The sequence below is a fragment of the Vombatus ursinus genome, unplaced genomic scaffold (genome assembly GCF_900497805.2).
Source record: "Vombatus ursinus unplaced genomic scaffold, bare-nosed wombat genome assembly UNPS02014841.1, whole genome shotgun sequence".
NCBI classification, from domain to species: domain Eukaryota; kingdom Metazoa; phylum Chordata; class Mammalia; order Diprotodontia; family Vombatidae; genus Vombatus; species Vombatus ursinus.
Genome location: NW_020954619.1, coordinates 28547591 through 28566576, shown reverse-complemented (window position 1 = coordinate 28566576; position 18986 = coordinate 28547591).

Below are 18986 nucleotides of genomic sequence, written 5' to 3'. Positions count from 1 at the left end.
CAATGGGAGGCAGCAGTACCACTTGCAGCATAGTATTAGTTAATGAAAGTTTTTTCATTACCTTTTGCTTGGACTAGTGCAGTCACTTCTCAATTGGCTTTAGGATTGTTAATCTCTGCCTCTTCAATCCATGTTCAACAATAGCTGCCAAAATAATCTTTTTAAAGCACAAGTCTGATGTCATTTCCCTGCTTAAAAATTTTCAGGGGTTTTCTATTATCTCCAGCATAAAATCCAACATATATTTTTAAATGTAGAGGAGAAACAAAGAGAATACCCCCAAAAAAACTATTGTAAAAAAATGGGCTATTGTTGATTCTATAGCCACTTTCCTATGACAAGACTACGACAGCAGAGCTATAACACAAAAAATCCATGAGCCCAGTATTGAGGTAGAAAATGCAATTTATGGATCTAGCATCAACAAAGAAAAGAAGCCAAATTAGGAATCAGTGGTCCTCATCATGGAACTACAGTGATTAAACTTTGAACCTTCAAGAAGGAAAGCAGATGGCAACCACTGTTACTCTGCATGGGAGGAGGTGAGTCTAAGTTCCTGGACTCTGTCTAACAACTCCTGGGTTAAATATATACATATTAACTGGTTAAAAGCTGTATGAATATAGGAGGAATTATGAATCTATGAGGAGATTGCTTTTAAATTTATTTTGTTAGTACCTTTTAGTACACAGCCCATAATTAAAGAAATATTCAGGTTAGCCATGCTTTTATAATTGGCCCTATCACACAATGCTCATGTGATTAGTGTCCATTAAAATATAGTAATAAGGGAAGAGGGTGGAGTTTTCCTTGTCCATGTGAGCTGAGCCAACAGACTGCATGAATTCACATAGACAAAAAAAAGCTACACTAAAGAGACTAATATCACTACCCTCAATGTGAGCAGAGCTCAGGCATAGAGGTAATCAGACTCTTGCAAATCACAGAATGATTGTTGTTTCCCTTGGCCTCTCTCCTGCCATGTGAACTAGGATAGTTCTTTCCCACAGAAAGCTACTGAAAACATCTTCAAAACTTAATTAACTTAAGAGACTAAAGACTGACTTATTACTTAGCTTCCTACTTACTTGAGTACAAAAACACTAAGGGAATCTCTGGCTATTTTTGCCAAGCTCCAACCTTTATGTGCAACCCAGAGGCAGGAAAGTTCTATTTAACTAAGTCAGGGATATATCCTTGTCACTATCCTTTTTCCATAGTATGACTAAGCAGACCTTTCATTAAAAACTGAATGACCTATAAGTGATTCATTTCATTCCAACTTCTAATCTAACCTATTAGACCAGTAGCTCAACAGTCAAAGAGGGAAATTGCAGGATGGTATCCACTGTAGGTGTAGAAGAGAGCATGAGTAAATGTATGGGATGGGAAAGAATAATTATTGGCTGATAATTTAATTTATCCAGTATTACATGCTTTTTCTAAAGTACATGCCCAAATCATGTCACCCTCTACTCAACAAACTCCAGCAGTTCACTATCTCACCTCCAGGACCAAATACAAAATCCTCTCTTTGACTTTCAAAACCCTTCATCAACATTTCCCACCCATCTTCATATACCTTATTCCCTACTACATACTCTTCTATCCAGTGACACTTGACTTGCTGCTATTCCTTGAACAAGACTCAATCTCTCTGCTTCAAGTATTTTTTCTGGATATCCTCCATGCCTGGAATGTTCTCCCTCATCATCTCTGCCCCCTGGCTTCTCTGGCTTCCTTCATGTAACTAAAATCTCATCTTTTATAGGAAACCTTTCCCAACTCTCTTAATTCTAGTTATTCTTTTCATTATTTCCTATTTTATCTGTATATAGGTTACATGTGTGTGTACTTTTTTTTTTCCTGATAAAGACTTTGGAGAAAGCAGACTTTGTCTAGTTGGCACAAGTAAATTTGTGGGAAACTCCAAAAAGACTTGTTGCATAAATGACAGATGGATAGATAGATAAATAGATAGATAGACAGATAGATAGATAGATAGATAAATGCATGTATATTTATATTCTTACACATACAAACCAGTGTGATTTAATAGAGACAAAAGGACCTGGGCTAAAATCATGCCACGGTCACGTATTTATTTGTGTCATTTTGTGCAACTCTCCAAGTTTCTTAACATTTCTGAGTATCTATTTCTCTACTGGTAACAGGAAGTGGAAAAGAGGAGGGAAGGTTTTATTCCATAGTCTCCAGGTTCTTTTTCAGGTCTAAATTTTTTATCATGTAAATAGGAGTTAAAAAGTAATTATTATCTACTTGAAAGAAATCCGTTAACTCTTTCTGTGCAAGAAGAAATTGCTATAATGCATGACAAATAATACCAGTGTTCCTTCTCCCAAAAATGGCTTGTCCTATTGGTTCTATTATATGCTGAATAATAAAAGTTTCCACTAACACAGAGACTTGAACAATCACTTAGCCTTACTTTTTTTTAATATTGGATCTCTTTATGTTTTTATTACAGGATGAAAGTATAATTGCAACTTATGAGTCCAACACTATTTCTGATTGGAATGGAAACTTTGACCTGCTCTGTTTCTGACCTGAGCCAATTCACCCCTCCTTAGGCAGCCTGGTGTCAAGTTACTCCTGAAATCTTATCATATTAGTGATAAAATTATTGTAACTTAGTACACTTAGCATAGTGTCTAGCAAATAGTAGTACTTAGTAAACTGATTGATTTACTGACTGAAGGCTTTTATTGATACTGTAGCTCAGAACTCCTGAACTCAAGAAACCCACAAATATCAGGGACTACTGTACCACCATGTCTAGCTTGATCTTATTTATATAGGCAGAAATTCATCTAACAGTCATGCCTCCCATTGTGGTCATTTGTTGTTGTTGTTGTTGTTGTTTGCCTCTTTTCCCAGTCTATTTCTTGACTTTGAACTTTATGTTAATGTTGGGCTCTGCTCAGCTGGGGGAGTCAGGACAGGTACTGTGCCAAGCTTCACTTGTGTGTGTGTGTGTGTGTGTTCTTCTGTTTTCAGAACCAGTTCTGGAGGTCTGCAAGGTTTTAGTTCTTCCAAGGTGATACGATCTGAGGAGAAGTGTGGTCACTGTTCTCCAGCTCTGTGTTTTTGTCTTTACTCAGGAAAGGCCCCTGCTCTCCTGCAGTCACAAACACTAGTGCTCCTCTTGGCCCTGGAAAAGTGAACAGGTCCTCTGCTCTCTTGCAGCCACAAGTGCTACTGTTTCTCTCTGCCTTAGAACTGGGACCATGGCCCCTGCTCCCTTGTGACTGAATATAAGCACTTCTTTCTGCCCCAGAACTGTGCATGGGCAATAGCATTGCTAATCAGTTCCACTGCCAACCACTACCAAAAAAGGGCCACCTGTAATATCTTTCTTATCAGTTGATCAACTCCCTTACCATTTCTGGGCTGAGAACTCCTTAAGCTTCTGCTGTTGCTACTAATACTGTCATAGCCCACTTCTAGTGCTACTACAGCTGGACTCCAAGCCAGCCTTCACAGCCAGACCTGTCCTTCTGACCTCCCAAGTTTTCTCACTCTAGAAAAATGTCTCACTCTGACTTTCTGTTGGCTCTGCCACTCCAAAATTTGATTTGAGACATTATTTTATACTTGTTTAGAGAGTAATGTTGGCAGAGTTTAGCAAGGTCATGTCCTGTACTCTACCATCTTGGGTCCACCTCTTGATATTTTTGGTTAGAGTATTTAATTGGTGGCCTTCCCTGGCATTCCATACAGTAGGACTGTAGGGGGCAGGGAAAAGAAAGGAAACAAATGCAATAATTAAAGTCATTGTTTTGTAGCATAACCCTATTGAAATTCTTCTTGCCAAATGTGTTAGTTTAAAGCTGTGGTGTCAAACACAAATAGAAATGGGGGCCATAATTCCATATATAAGGAACCCTGTGGGCTTCATATTGAATTAGTTTTAAATTTAATGTCATGTTTTATTAGATTTTTACTTATTCTGTTAAATGTTTCTCAACTGTATTTTAATCTATTTCAGCAGCAACTGAAAATGTTGGGGCTGCAGGTATAATCCTTGTGCTATAAATGACTAGGACATACAATATGCCCTAGGAGATGGGTCACGATGGGGTCAGGAATCATCCACTACACCAAGTTGCTCCTCCAAGTTTGTCTAGTCTCCCTGTAGTAGATGTATAAGAGAATAAAGAGTTAAACATTTTACTTCCTCTAGTCTTATTCCATTTAAGTGGACTGGAACTGAAAGCATACTATAATAGCTTCAGAATGGAACTCATTAAAAGGCCTTGTCCAAGGAGGATCAAATAGTAGAGCATTAAAATTATCTTCTTAGGAAACAAACTCATGAATAAGATGGTGTTACTGATGCTTCATGTTATAACAAGGCTAAAGAAATCTTGCTTTCTTCTAATATCATTGCTCAAATTTCCTCCCTTCTTCAGCCTTTAAGATTTAAATATCTTCCCTAAGATGAATTGAAAGCGGGAATATCCCAATAGTTGACTAGTATTTTATTCCAAAAGCTTTTTATTCTTCATCTATGGGACATGGTGTCTATTCCCCCAAAATTTCAATTCACCCCATTTAGTGAGCACAATTCACTCTGTTTTGTTTTCAGTGGCCTTTTTATTGGTCAGTGATTTATATGACTTCAGTAACCACCAAAAGTTCAGTAAAGAAAAGAACTCCCTAAAAAACGAGAATTTGTCAAATGGGAAAAGGGGTACAAAAGCTCACTGAAGAAAATAATTCCTTAAAAACTGAAATTGGGGGAGCAGCTAGTTGGCACAGTGAATAGAGCACTGGCCCTGGATTCAGGAGGACCCAAGTTAAAATCCAGCCTCAGACACATAACACTTACCAGTTGTGTGACCCTGGGCAAGTCACTTAACCCCATTGCCCAGCCAAAAATAAATAAACAAACAAACAAACACAAACAAATAAATAAATAACTGAAATCGGGCAAGTGGAAGCCAAGGACTTCATGAGACATCAAGAAAAAAAGCAAAATAAAGTCAAAAGCATGACAAAATACAAGAAAATATATATCTCATCAGAAAATTAACTGACATGGAAAATAAAACAAGGAAAGATAATTCAAGAATTATTGGACTGCACAAAAGCCATGATCAACAAAGAGTCTACAAATCATATTTCAGGGGCAACTGGGTGGTTCAGTGGATAAAACACCAGCCCTGAAGTCAGAAGGACCTGATTTCAAATCCGGCCTCAGACACATAACACTCTTTAGCTGTGTGACCTTGGGCAATCACTTAACCCCATTGGCTAGCCAAACCCCCCCCCAAAAAAGCAAAAACCAGTAAAAATCATATTTCAAGAAACATAAATGAAAACTGCCCCAATATCTTAAGTTCAGAAAGTAAAATATAAGTTGAAAGTATTCACCAGTTACCTTCTGAAAGACATCTCAAAATGAAAATTCTCAGAAATATTATAGCCAAATTCCAGAGCTCCCATTTCAAGGAGAAAATATTGCAAGCAACTAGGAAAAAAAAGTCAAATATTGTGGAGCCACAGTCAGCATTACACAAAATTTAGGAGCTTCCATGTTAAAGAAGAAATGGGCTTGAAATATGATATTCTATAAGACAAAGGAAATAGGATAACAATGAAGAATAACCTTCCCAACAAAACTGAATGTAATCCTTCAAGGGGAAAATGGAGGACTCCCAAGCAATCCTGAAGAAAAGACCAAAGCTGAATATAAAATTTGGCGTTCAACACAAAGGTAAACATGAAGGAGAAATCATAAGTGACTCAATAAAGTTAAACTGTTATATTCCTAAATGGGAAGATAATACATGTAATTCCTAAGGGCTCTATCACCATTAAGGCAGTTAGAAGGAGTTTACATAGACAGAAGACATGTGTATAATTTGATTATGTAGGGATGATCTCCAAAATAACTAAAAAAAAATAAGGTGTAAGAAAGAAGGATGCACTGGGGGAAGAGAAAAGGGAAAGGTAGAGTGGGGAATTTTTTTTTCACATAAAAGAGGCATACAAACTTTTATAGTGGACAAGGAAATGGGGTGAATGAAAAGGTGAGCAGTGCTAGAACTTCACTCTTGTCAGAACTGGTTCAAAGAGGAAAGACTCAGTTGGCCATAGAAATCTATCTTACATAATACAGATATAGGAGGGGATGAGGATAAGAGAAATGGGTTTGGGGTAATAAAAGGAAGCATACATTAAAGGAGGCACTGGTCAAAGAAGCAAAATAGACTTTAATGGAGGGCAGGATGAAAAAGAGAAAAGGATAAACAGAATAGAATAGGTTGGAGGGAAATATAGTTAGTGATTATAACTGTGAATGTGAGTGGGATGAGCTCACCTATAAAATGCAAGTGTATAGCAGAATGGATTAGAAACCAGAATCCAACAGGAGACACACTTGAAACAGAAAGACAGATAAAATAAAAGACAGGAATAGAATCTATTATGCTTCAGCAGAAGTGAAAAGGGTAGGTAAACCTAATTAAAAGAGATAATCAGGGAAACTACATATTGCTAAAAGATACCATAAACATTAAATAATATCAGACATCTTTATAGCAAGTTTTTCTATAAAGGCTTTATTTCTCAATTTTATAGAGAATTGAGTCAAATTTCTAAAAATAAGAACTATTCTTTAATTGAAAAATAACTGGCCAAAGGTTATGAACAAGCAGTTTTCAGGAGAACACATCAAAGCTATCTATAGTCATATGAAAAAATACTTTAAATCACAATAGATTAGAGAAATGAAAATTAAAACAATTCTAGGTACCACCTCACAACTATCTGAAATGGCAAATGCTGGAGGAGATGAGGGAAAATAACTATACTAATAAATTCTTAGTGAAGTTGGGAACTGGTCCAAACATTTTGGAAAACAATTAGGTACTATGCCCAAAAGGTATATAAAACTGTGTATACCCTTTGACTCTGTAATGCCACTAATATTTCTGTACCCCAACTAGATCAAAGGAAAAGGAAAATGTGTGCAGAAATAATTATAGCACCTCTTTTTGTGATGGCAAAGTATTTTAAGTTGAGTGGATGCCCATCAATTGGGGAATGGCTAAACAAGTTTTGGTACATGATTATGATGGAGTATTATTTGTTATAAGAAATGATTGGGGAAGGGTGCCAAAAACACCTCAAGACCCATATAATCTGATGCAAAGTGAAATGAATAGAACTGAGAGATCATTTTTGCACTTTAACAGAAATGCTGAAATGATGATCAACTATGAAAGACTTGTATACTCTGACCAATGAAATGATCCAAGACACTTCATAAAGACTCATGAGAAAAAATTCTGTCCACTTCCAAAGAGAGAACTGATGAACTTCAAGTGCAAAACTTAAGAGTCATTTTCTGACTTTTTTTGCTTTTTTTGTGATATTGCTAACTTGGAAATATGTTTCGTATGATTTCACATGTATAATTGATTTCATATTGTTTGCCTTCTCAGTAGGTGGGGTAGCAGTGAGAAGAGGAAGAGAATTTGGAATTCAATATTTTAAAAGAAAATAATGTCAAAATTAAATTATAAGTTTTAAAAAATAAAAAAGAATGACCCTAAAAAAGAGTATCTATTGAAGATACAAGTGGAATTCATTTGGAATGAGATAAATCATTCAAAGGATAAAAAAACAAGACATCTGAAAATAAAGCATTTTATTTCTTAGTATTTGTGTTGTTGCTTTTGTCTCATTGGGGCATAAAATAAAGGCTTCCAGCCAGTTAAGTGAATCATTTAGAAAGGTTTTATGAGGGAAGAAAATAAGGAAAATAATCCCACAGAAGTAGAAATTGTGGCAGGATTGTTATCTACACTAGTGGATGGAAAGCCCAAGCCATTACAGATACAAGTTGCTTACTGTCTCTGGAATTCAGTTTCCTCATCTGTAAAATAAAAGACTTATTAAAGATAGTGTCTGACATAATTTCAAACTCTAGATCTATGATTCATATAAACAAACTCTTTGTAGCTCACCTTTAGTGGTAGCAAAGAATTTTAAGGAAAAAAGGTGCCCATTAACTAAGGAAGGCTGCAGAATGCCTCATTCTATAGAATAATAAGTTACAAAGCAAAGAGGAAGGATATATAATTCTTTGGTTTATGGAAGGCAACAGCTGAGTTATAGCCCCTGGTCCATCTGCCCTTCTGAGGAGCATTATGTTCTACTAGTATGAGGAGTATCCAGTGAAGGCAGATCAGATAATGCCTGTGTTCCTCTCCCCTTGTGTGCATTTTATGCCCCACAATTAGTTTTGTTGCAAGGGATAGTGAGTGAAAAGAACAATGGATCTGGAATCAGAAGACATGGATTTGAATTTCAGCTCTGCCAATTATTGCCTATGTAACATTGACTAAGTTTCTTCTAATTTGAGTTTCAATTTTCCCATCTCTAAAATGAGGGGATTGTTCTGGATGATTTCTAAATTACTTTTTATCCCTAAACCAAAGGTACAATTCTAAGCAGAGATGGAATGATTCAGAAGTCTGATTTAACACTGGTAGTACCAGGTTCAACATGTTAAATCCTTGTCTTAAAAAACCTTCAAGATTAAGCTGTGCCTGAGGAAAAAAAAAGACTACTTAGAGGCATTCCTGCATTTGATTACATGTTTATGCAATTCAAAAAAATGAATGTTAACTTCAGTAACTATCTGGTCATGAAAAGGAGATTCTGACAAACCTTTTTCCATAAGGAAAATCAAATAATGTAAACTTAACCTTCTCTTCAGTCTTATGTGAAAGTGGCAGCTAGAAATTTATATTCCCAGAGAATGCTTGTGTTTAATGCAAATATTTGTATCTACATCAAGTCACAGCTGAAATATTATCTTGTCATGTTAGATAAACTGCAGAAAAGTGAGAATGTAAATAAGAAGAAATCTACTGTTGAAAAGAAGCAATATCAGCAGCAAGGGAAAGATTACAGTTGATGGACAGGACTACTTATCAGGTGAATAAGCAAAATGGAAAAGGCATCACTTAAAAAATGCAGCTCTTTATTACTAAACAATAGAACAGTTCTAACATTCCCACATAATTACAAATTTTCCATTGGGGTTCAATAAGAAATAGTATAAGAATATTATCTAAGCTCATTCATTCAACAAACATCTATTAAGAGTTTACCATATTAAAAAAAAGTTTATTATATGCCAGGAAATTATCCAGTTCAGTTTTTCCTATATATTGAGCACTTAGAAGACTTTGGAGGTTTTTCAAACTTTCAGCTCCTTCCAAAACTAGCCTTTGGAAGCTGAATTGTCATCACAGCTATGAGGAGTATGTAGACTGAGAGTGACACCCAAAGTTTTTTTTTTTCTCCCCAGGATATATTTACAGGTACATTTGTGAAGAGAATGGTGGAGATTCTATTCTCTATTCTCATATGTCTCACAAACATTTATTGAGTCTTTCTGTTGGCAAGACACTGCTAGATGCTGATCAAGATACAAGAAATAAATAACTCTTGATTCCATCCCTCTAGGAGTTTACAATCTATGCATATAATAAATGTATGAATATAATTATGATGCAAAGTATTATATGATCAATGTATAAAAGAAGGCTGGACACAAACATATGATGAGAACAATTAGACTGAGGATCATAAAATATCATAGAATAAGTGACTTTTTGTTGTTGTTCATTTATTTGTGTCCAAATCTCCATGATCCCATTTGGGATTTTCTTGGGGAAGATACTGCAGTGGTTTGCCATTTCCTTCTACTCTAATCCAAACATTTCATTTTATAGAAATTGAAGGACAGAGAGGTAAAGTGATATATAAGTTTAGCAAGTAGTAATCAGCAGAAGAAATTTAAACTCAGTTCCATAGCTGAGTGCTTTGTATACTCTAGAGCTTTAAATGGGGACATTTATTTTATTCCTACTTTATTCCAATGAAAGTATTTGGTAGGTATAGTCACAATGTGCCCTATTACTACCAACTGTTCTTTATTGGGTGTAGGGTGGGAAATGGACCTATATTTAGTGTTTCTTTTTGTAACTTGTCTTCAAACATTCCTACTTTGAATTCCAGGAAGTGAGGGATAGGAAGGACTTTCTTCAGACCATACTCTCTATGAAAAAAGAGAGTTGTATGAGGTGAATGCATGTTCCTTCCAGCTTTGACTTCTATGGCTACATGATTGTATGAAATCACAAATTAATTATTTAAAAGAATTAGAAATACCAATTTTTCTTACTCATATGGGGTAGTATAATGAGTTGTCAACCCTACAAATACTCCTATTGCAATTTATATTAGACCCATTTCTGGGTTTAGCTCAAGAGGAAGTCTTTAAACTCTCTACCTCTTAATAACATATCAATCAACAAAAATACATCTTGCTGTCAAGAAGATGAGTATTTCTGCAAAGCCATGTAACAAATCACTTATAGTACCTTGCATATAACAAGTACTCAATAAATGAAGAAGTCTTTGTCCTCATTGAACTTATATTCTACATGAGGCCACAAATACATAAAGGCTTAAAATTATGCAAGAAATAAATAAAGGTTCAAGAAGTTATACAAAATACATCACAAAGCAGAAAATGAGTGTCAAAAGAAAGTAAAGTGATATAAGAACTCAAAGGAGGCCTGGCTGGAATTCTAGGAAGGATTGATGCAGTAGGTCAGGGAGGAAGAAAGAAGGGAAAACTAAGCCAGCCAAGTTCAGAGAACTTCAGAATGATGAGTATAATTTGGATGCGGGGAGAGAAAGGAAGAAGTTATTTCAAATGAGGGAAAAGTATAACAAGGACAGGATATGTTTAGGGGACAGTGAAAAGATCTTATTGAATGAGAAGGAAAGTTTGAGAAGGCAGGCAGCTCAGGAAAGGTAAGTAGAGGCTAATTTGTTGGTGGCCCTGGGTGGAGGAGTATGGACTTTAAAGAAATTGACTAACACACTTTGAAATTACTACATTCTACCACTGGAGAAGATCTAGAAAATGTCTGCTTTTCTTGTGTCTGAATGTTATTTTGGGGATTATTTAGAGGAGGAAATCCATGAGACAAAGCATGTAACTTGACAGGTATTTTAATCTTCTTTTTAAAACCTTGATGTGTATATTTCAGGATTTCCTTTATCCTTAGCTTATTCTGATATCAAAAAGTTTTTTTTTTCCTTAGCACTCCATCACTTATTACCCTTTGTTGTGATAGTTGCTTTGGAAATGACCAGTGAGGAAAATTAAATATCTGAATGAGTAAAGTGATGCTATTACGAGGATATAGTTTACTGCCTCTTTTTTATATCTCAACCAAGACTGCTTAATTAGTGGATCAGTCCACCAAAAAGAGCTGTCTAGATTATAGATCATTTCAAAATGCTCTGTCTTGTTATCGATGACAAGCTTCAACATCAGCAGGTTGGTCATTGTGACAACTAGCATATAGAGTATAGAAAAGTTGATGATATATTTCAATGCCCTTTATAAGTGTTCTTACGTACAATTTCCCTTTACATAGCAGCATTTTCCCTTCTTTCTGCAGTTTTGTCAGTACCCATTTGAAAACTCAATCATAGTCATAGTCATAGTACTCAATCATGTCAGATACAATAGACTCTATCCTTGACATACTTCGAGTCTTGCTTTCTTTTCTTTTCTTTCTTTCTTTTTTATTTCAACTGCATCATACTCTAAAGGAAGAAGTCAACAAGGGAACAGGTATATGTCAATGACAAATGTATGTGTTTGAAGCAGATGTGTGCACACAAGTCATCAGGAAAGAACCATTTTCATTAGTCTGTACCATATTTCTTCAATAAGAATATTATTATCATCCATTAAATTCCTCCCCCTGAGTCTCATCATGGTGTTCTTAAAGGGTATATCAGTACCATGACCTACATGCTTTGGAAGGTCTTAAGCAAGATGAAAAGAGTGAATATGAAACAAACTATGGATTTTTCTTTTGTTGTCCATGGAACATCTTTGCCAAATTCAAAAAAGCTTATACCAGAAATTGGCCATCAGGGAATTTTATCTAATTTCTATTTCCCAACCACTTATCATGAAACCATGTTGCATAGGTATAAAGATATCTTAATTAAGGGAGAGTCCTTGAAGATAAAAGACACAAACTTTGTAAGTCTCTTGTATATATCAACAAACACACATACTCTTTTTCTTTTTTAATTTATTTGTTTTTAACATTCTTTTCTTTTTAAAGAATCTACCATTCACTTTCTGAAAGAGATCCCAAAACAAAGCTCCCAGGAATATTGCATTCAAATCCAGATCTCCTAGGTCAAGGAGAAAATACTGTATATAACCAGAAGAAAAAATCAAATATCATGAAGCCACAGCCACAATGATGCAAGATTTAATAGTTTCTGTGTTAAAGAATCAGAGGGCTTGGAATATGATATTCTGGAAAATAAAAAAGCCTAGAATTACAATCAAAACTAAGTATAGACATTTAATGAAATAGAAGAATTCTGAGCAATCCTGATGAAAAGACCAGAGATGATTTTTTTTAAAAAAATGACTTTCAAATACAAGACTCAAAAGAGGCATAGAAAGGTAAACATTAAAGGAAAATCAAAAGGGACTCAAAAAGTTTAAACTATTGGCCTTTATATACAGGAAGATGATGCATGTATCTTCTAAGAGCTGTACCATTATTCATTATTATGGAAGTTAGAAAGATTCTACATAGAAAGAAGGTACAGGAGTGAGTTGATTATGTTGGGATGATGTAAAAAAATTGTTAAGTAACAAAGAGGATGCATTGTAAAAAAAATGAGGAGGGAGAGGAAGAATGAGAACAATTATCTCACATAAAAGAGGTACACAAGGAAAAAAATTTATAGAAGAGAAACAGGAGGAGCAGGCAGTGCTTGAATCTCACTCAAATCAAAATTTGTTAAAAGATAAGGAATATATATGTATATGTATACACAAACACACACTTATACAAACTTAATTGTTAACAGAAAAGTATCTGACCCAGCAGGGAAGTAGGAGGGAAAGGGTATAAGAGAAAAAAGGTAGTGATAAAAGCAAGGGCAGATAAAAAAGGTAGTGATCAGAAGCAAAACACATGTTGGATGAGAGACAATGTAAAACAGAGAGGGAAGGATAAACAAAATAAAATTGGATGGAAGAAAATCCGTAGTTAGTAATCATAAGTGTGAATATGAATTGGATGAACTCTTTCATAAAATGGAACTGAATAGGAAAGTGTATTAGAAATCAGAATCCAACAATATGTTATTTACAAGAAACATACCTGAAACAGAGACAAGTGGAGAGTTAAAATAAGGGCTGGAGTGTAATCTATTATACTTCAGCTGAAGTAAAAAGAAAATGCAGGGATAGCAATCATGTTCTCAGACAAAACAAAAGCAAAAAAAAAACAATTAAAAAGGATAAGAAGGGAAACTAAGTCTTACTGAAAGTAACCATAGACAATGAAGTAAAATCAATACTAAACATATATGCACAAAATAGCATAGCATTCAAATTGTTAAAGGAAAAGTTAGTGAATTATAGTAAGAAAGAGACAAAATCTATGCTCTTGGAGGACCTCAACTTTCCCCTATCAGAGGTAGATAAATCTAACCATGGCATAAATAAGAAAAAAGTCAAGAAGATTAATAGAATCTTGGAAAAGTTAGATACGATAGACCTCTGGAGAAAACTGAAAGACAAAAGAAAGATGTATTCCTTTTTCTCAGTTCTACGTGGCATTCACCAAAAAAAAAAATGACCATATATTAGGGCATAAAAACCTCACAACCAAATGCCAAAGAGCAGAAATATTAAATGCACCCTTTTCAGAACATAATGCAATAAAATTATATTTAATAAAGGACTATGGAATCATTGACTAAAAACCAATTTGAAACTAAATAATCTAATCCTAAAGAACGAGTGGCTTAACACCAGCACTGGAGTCAGGAGGACCTAAGGTCAAATCCAGTCTTGGACACTTGATACTTACTAGCTATGTGAACATGGGCAAGCAAGTCCCTTAACACTTATTGCCTCACCAAAAGAAGAAGAAGAAGAAGAAGAAGAAGAAGAAGAAGAAGAAGAAGAAGAAGAAGAAGAAGAAGAAGAAGAAGAATGAATGAATGAATGACTGACTGACTGACTTAAAGAACAAATCATAGAAACAATAATTTCATTAAAGAGAATGACAACAATGAGAAAACATTCCAAAATTCATGTGATGGAGTCAAAGCAATTCTTTAATTAACATCTCTAAACACAAATCAAGAAAAAGAAAGAAGAAGAGATGAATGAATTGGGCATAAAAAAATAAATTAGAAAAATAAGAAATTAAAAATCCTTAATTAAATATAAAACTACTGAAAATCAAAGGAGAGATGAATAAAATTGAAAATAAAGAAACTATTAAATTAATAAATAAAACTGGAAGCTTTTTTTATGAGAAAAATCAATAAAATAGATAAGTAATTGGCTAACTTTATTTCAAAAAGAAGAAAATCAAATTACCTGTCTCAAAAATAAAAAGACTGAATTTTCAACCAAAGAAGATGAAATTAAAGCAATTATTAGGAGCTATTTTACTCATCTCTATGTCAATTAGACTGACAATCTAAATTAAATGAATATTTAAGAAAACATAAGTTGCCCAGATTAAGAGAGGAGGAAATAGAGTACTTAAATAACCCTATTAAAAACTTATAAATTCCAATTTTACTTAAACTGTTTGGATAAATAGGTGAATAAGGAATCCCATCACAACTCACTTGAGTCAGGTTAGACTTGGTCATCTCAAGATGAAAAGGTTTCATAGTCTTATCTACTTCTGCCAGCTTGGATCATCTGATCCTGCTCCTTCTTAAAAGAGTATTATTTGAATTTCAACATGATTTCACTTTCACCTTTTTTTGTCAGTTCCATGCTCCACTTTCCCCTCACAGATGAATCTTGTAGCTGTTGTTACTCTGTCTGGCCTTTGATAAACATGTGGGCTTTTATAATTACAGAATCTGAGCTGCCATTTCTGCCCTGGATCCAAAACCTTCGTATCTGCTTTCTGCTTTGATTCATTTCACTTAAATTCATCTCAACTCATTCCACTCGATATATTGGCATTTATTGAGCAGCTTCTGTGTTCTAGGCAGTAGGTATACTCCATACGGTCTCTATCTTCAAGGTGTTTACAATTTACCATATGGCAAACAGCATGCACACAGAGTAGTAAATACAGGTAATTTTGGTAGAGAGCACTAAAAGGGCAGGGGATATTAGAGGATCAGGAAAGAATATATACAGGAGGTATTATATGAATTGATTCCAAAAACTTCCTGAGTAGGATAATGACATGGTCAGATATTCTTTATGAAAGATATTTTGGCATTGTGTAGAGGATAGATTGGAGAGGGGAGATATTAGAACCAAAGATATAATTGTAACAACTCAATTGAGAGATAATGAGGGCTTGAATTAGGGTGGTGACTACATTAATTCAGTTAAAGGAATAGAGACAAAAAAATCTTGTGTCATATAAGAGGTAGGTAAATGGTACATTAGATAGAGTGATGGACCTCAAATCAAGAAGACCTAAGTTCAGATTTGGCCTCAGATACTTAGCAATGTTAACACTGGGGCAAGTTAGTTAAATTCTGCATGCCTCAGTTTCCTCATCTTTAAAATGTGGATAGAAATAGCACCTTCCTCCTAGGGTTGTTGTGAGGATAAAATGAAATAATTTCAGTAAACTTCTTTATAAACACTAAGGTATTAAATAAATGATAGCTATTCATTATGATGATGATGATGATGATGATGATTATGATTATTGGAAAAAATTGACAAAAGAGTAACAGTGAAAATACCAATAGATTTTAGTCACTTAAAATACTACCTATGTAAATTTAAGCAAACAACTTTTCCTCCCTAGGCCTCAGATCCCTCATCTGTAAAATGAAGGTGTTAGACTGGATGGCCTTTCAGATCCTTTTAACCTTTGTACTACAAACTTGGCAACTGATTATAAAGTAGGAGAGGAAGTGGGAAGAATAAAAATGACATTAAAATTATAAAACATGAGGGATCATTTATAATCAATAATCCTATTACTGTCTCTTTTAGTTTTTTGTTTTAATTTTTAAAAATTTTTAGTTCTGAATTCTCTCCCTTCCTATTGCTCCTCTACTACCCATTGAAAGTAAGAAATACGATACCCATTATACATATGAAGACATTCAAAACATATTTTCAAATTAGCCACATTGTGAAAGAAAAAAAGGGCAAAAAATACATCTATTGATACACTCATATGATTTTTCTTGTTTTTGTTATTGACATGGAAAATTATGCTGATAGTTTTCCTAATATTTAACCAGGCCTGCATTACTGGTATAAATCCCACCTGGTCACAGTGTATGATCTTAATGATATATTGATGCAATCTACTTACTAGTATTTTATTTAAAATGTTTATATCATTATTCATTAGGGAAATTGATCTATAATTTTCTTTCTGTGTTTTTGCTTTCCCTGGTTTGGGTATCAAAACAATATTTGTGTCATAGAAGGAATTTGGTGGGATTCCTTATTCACTTATTTATCCAAACAGTTTAAGTAAAATTGGAATTAATTGCTCTTTAAATGTTTGGTAAAATTCACTTATAAATCCATCTGCTCCTTTTTTTTCTTTAAAGAGTTCTTAAAACAGTATTGCTGTTACTGTAAACAATGTTTTCTTGGTTCTGTTTATTTCACTCTTCGTTATTTCATGCAAGTGTATCCATGGTTCTCTAAGATCACTGAGTTCATCATTTCTTAGAAGCACAGTAGTATTCTATTATAATTGTATACCACAGCTTTTCAGTCATTCTCTAGCTGACAAGCATCACCATGATTTCTCATCACAAAAAACAGTTGCTATAAATGTTTTAGAACGTGTAGGTTTTTTTTCTTTTTCCCTAATTATCTTTGTAAATGGACCTAGTAGTGGCATTACTGGGTCAAAGGGCATAGGCAATTTAATAACTCTTTGGGCACAATTCCAGGTTGCTCTCCAAAATGGTTGGATTGGTTTACAATTCCACCAAAAAAGAATTAATGTCCCAATTTTTCCACATCTCCTCTAACATTTGTCACTTTCCTCTTCAATCATTTTACCTAATCTGGTAGGTATAAAATGATATCTCAAGTTTTTTTAAATTTGCATTTCTCTAATCAGCAATGATTTAGAGCATTTTTTTACATGACTATAAATTATTTTGATTTCTTTATCAGAAAACTTCCTATTCATAGTGTTTGACCATTTATGAACTGGGGAATGACTTGTATTCTTATAGATTTGACAAAGTTCTTTATATGTTTAAGATATGACACCTTTATATGAGAAACTCTAAAAAAATGTTCACATATTTTCTACTTTCCTTCTGATCTTGGCTACATTTGTTTTATTTGTACAAAAACTTTCCAATTTGATGTAATTGAAATTATCTTTTTTTATACCTCACTCTACTCTCTATCACTTGTTTATTCATGAATTATTCATCTATCCATAAGTCTAGTAATATGTTTCATGTACTTCAAATTATCCTGCAATACTTCTCTTTTTGTCTAGGTCAGATATCCATTTTGATCTTGTCTTGGTAAGTGATATAAGATATTGGTCTGTGCCCAATTTCTGCCATACTGCTTTCCAGTTTTCCCAACAGTTTTTTTTAACCAATAATGAATTCTTATCCTGAAATCTTAAGTCTTCACATTTGTCAAATACAAGATAACTGTATTTTCTTCTGTAAATTGTATGTCTACTCTGTTCCATTGATCTACCTTTCAATTTCTTAGCCAGTACCAGATTGTTTTGGTAATTGCTACCTTATAACATAGTCTAAGATCTGCTAAACCTCTTTCCTTTACCTTTTTTTTTCATTATTTCCTTTGACATTATTGATTTTTTATTCTTCCAAATAAATGCTGTTATAATTTTTTTTTCTAATTCAGTAAAGTAGTTTTGGTAATTTAATTGGGATGGTATTGAATATATAAATTAATTTAGGTAAAATTATTATGTATATTCTATTGGCCCTGTCTACCCATGAACAATTAATATTTAATTATTTAAATCTGATTTTATTTTTATAAAAAGTTTTTTTAAATAATTTTGTTTATATAGTTCCTGGGCTTCTTTTGACAAGTACACTCGCAGATGTTTTATACTGTCCAGAGTTATTTTAAATGGGAGCTCTCTTACTATGTCTTCTTGAAGGGTTTTCTTTGTGATGTATAGGAATGCTGATGATTTTTATGGATTTATTTTATATTCTGCTACTTTACTAAAATTATTAGTTGTTTCAGCTAACTTTTTAGTTGAGTCTTTGAGACTTTCCCAATATATCATCATATTGTCTGCAAAAAGAGATAGTTTTATTACCTTATTTCCTATTCTGATTCTTTTTACTTATTTTTCTGATTTTATTACCATTGCTAGGATTTCCAGTACAATATTGAATAATATTGGTGACAGTGGGCATCTTTGTTTCACACTGCATCTTACTGGGGAGGCTTCTAGCTTATCTGCATTACAAATAATACTTGCTGATGGTTTCAGATAAATGCTTTTTATCAATTTAAAGAAAATCCATTTACACCTACATTTTTTCAAGTGATTTTAATAGAAATAAGTGTTGTATTTTACCAAAACTTTTTCTGTATCTATTGATATAATCATGTTTTCTTTTAAAATTGTATTATTGATATAATCAATTAGTTAATAGTTTTCCTTGTGTTATACCATCCATGCATTCATGGTATAAATTCCCCTTGGTCATAATGTATAATCTTTGTAATATAGTGTTGTAATCCTTTAGCTAGTATTTTATTTAGGTTTTTTGTACATTGCTATATGTTTCATTCCAATAGAATGTAAGCTTCATCAGGGAAGGAACAGTTTCATTTTCTCTATGCATTCTTGGTACCTAGCAAACTGTCTATCAAAAAGTAGATATTTAATAAA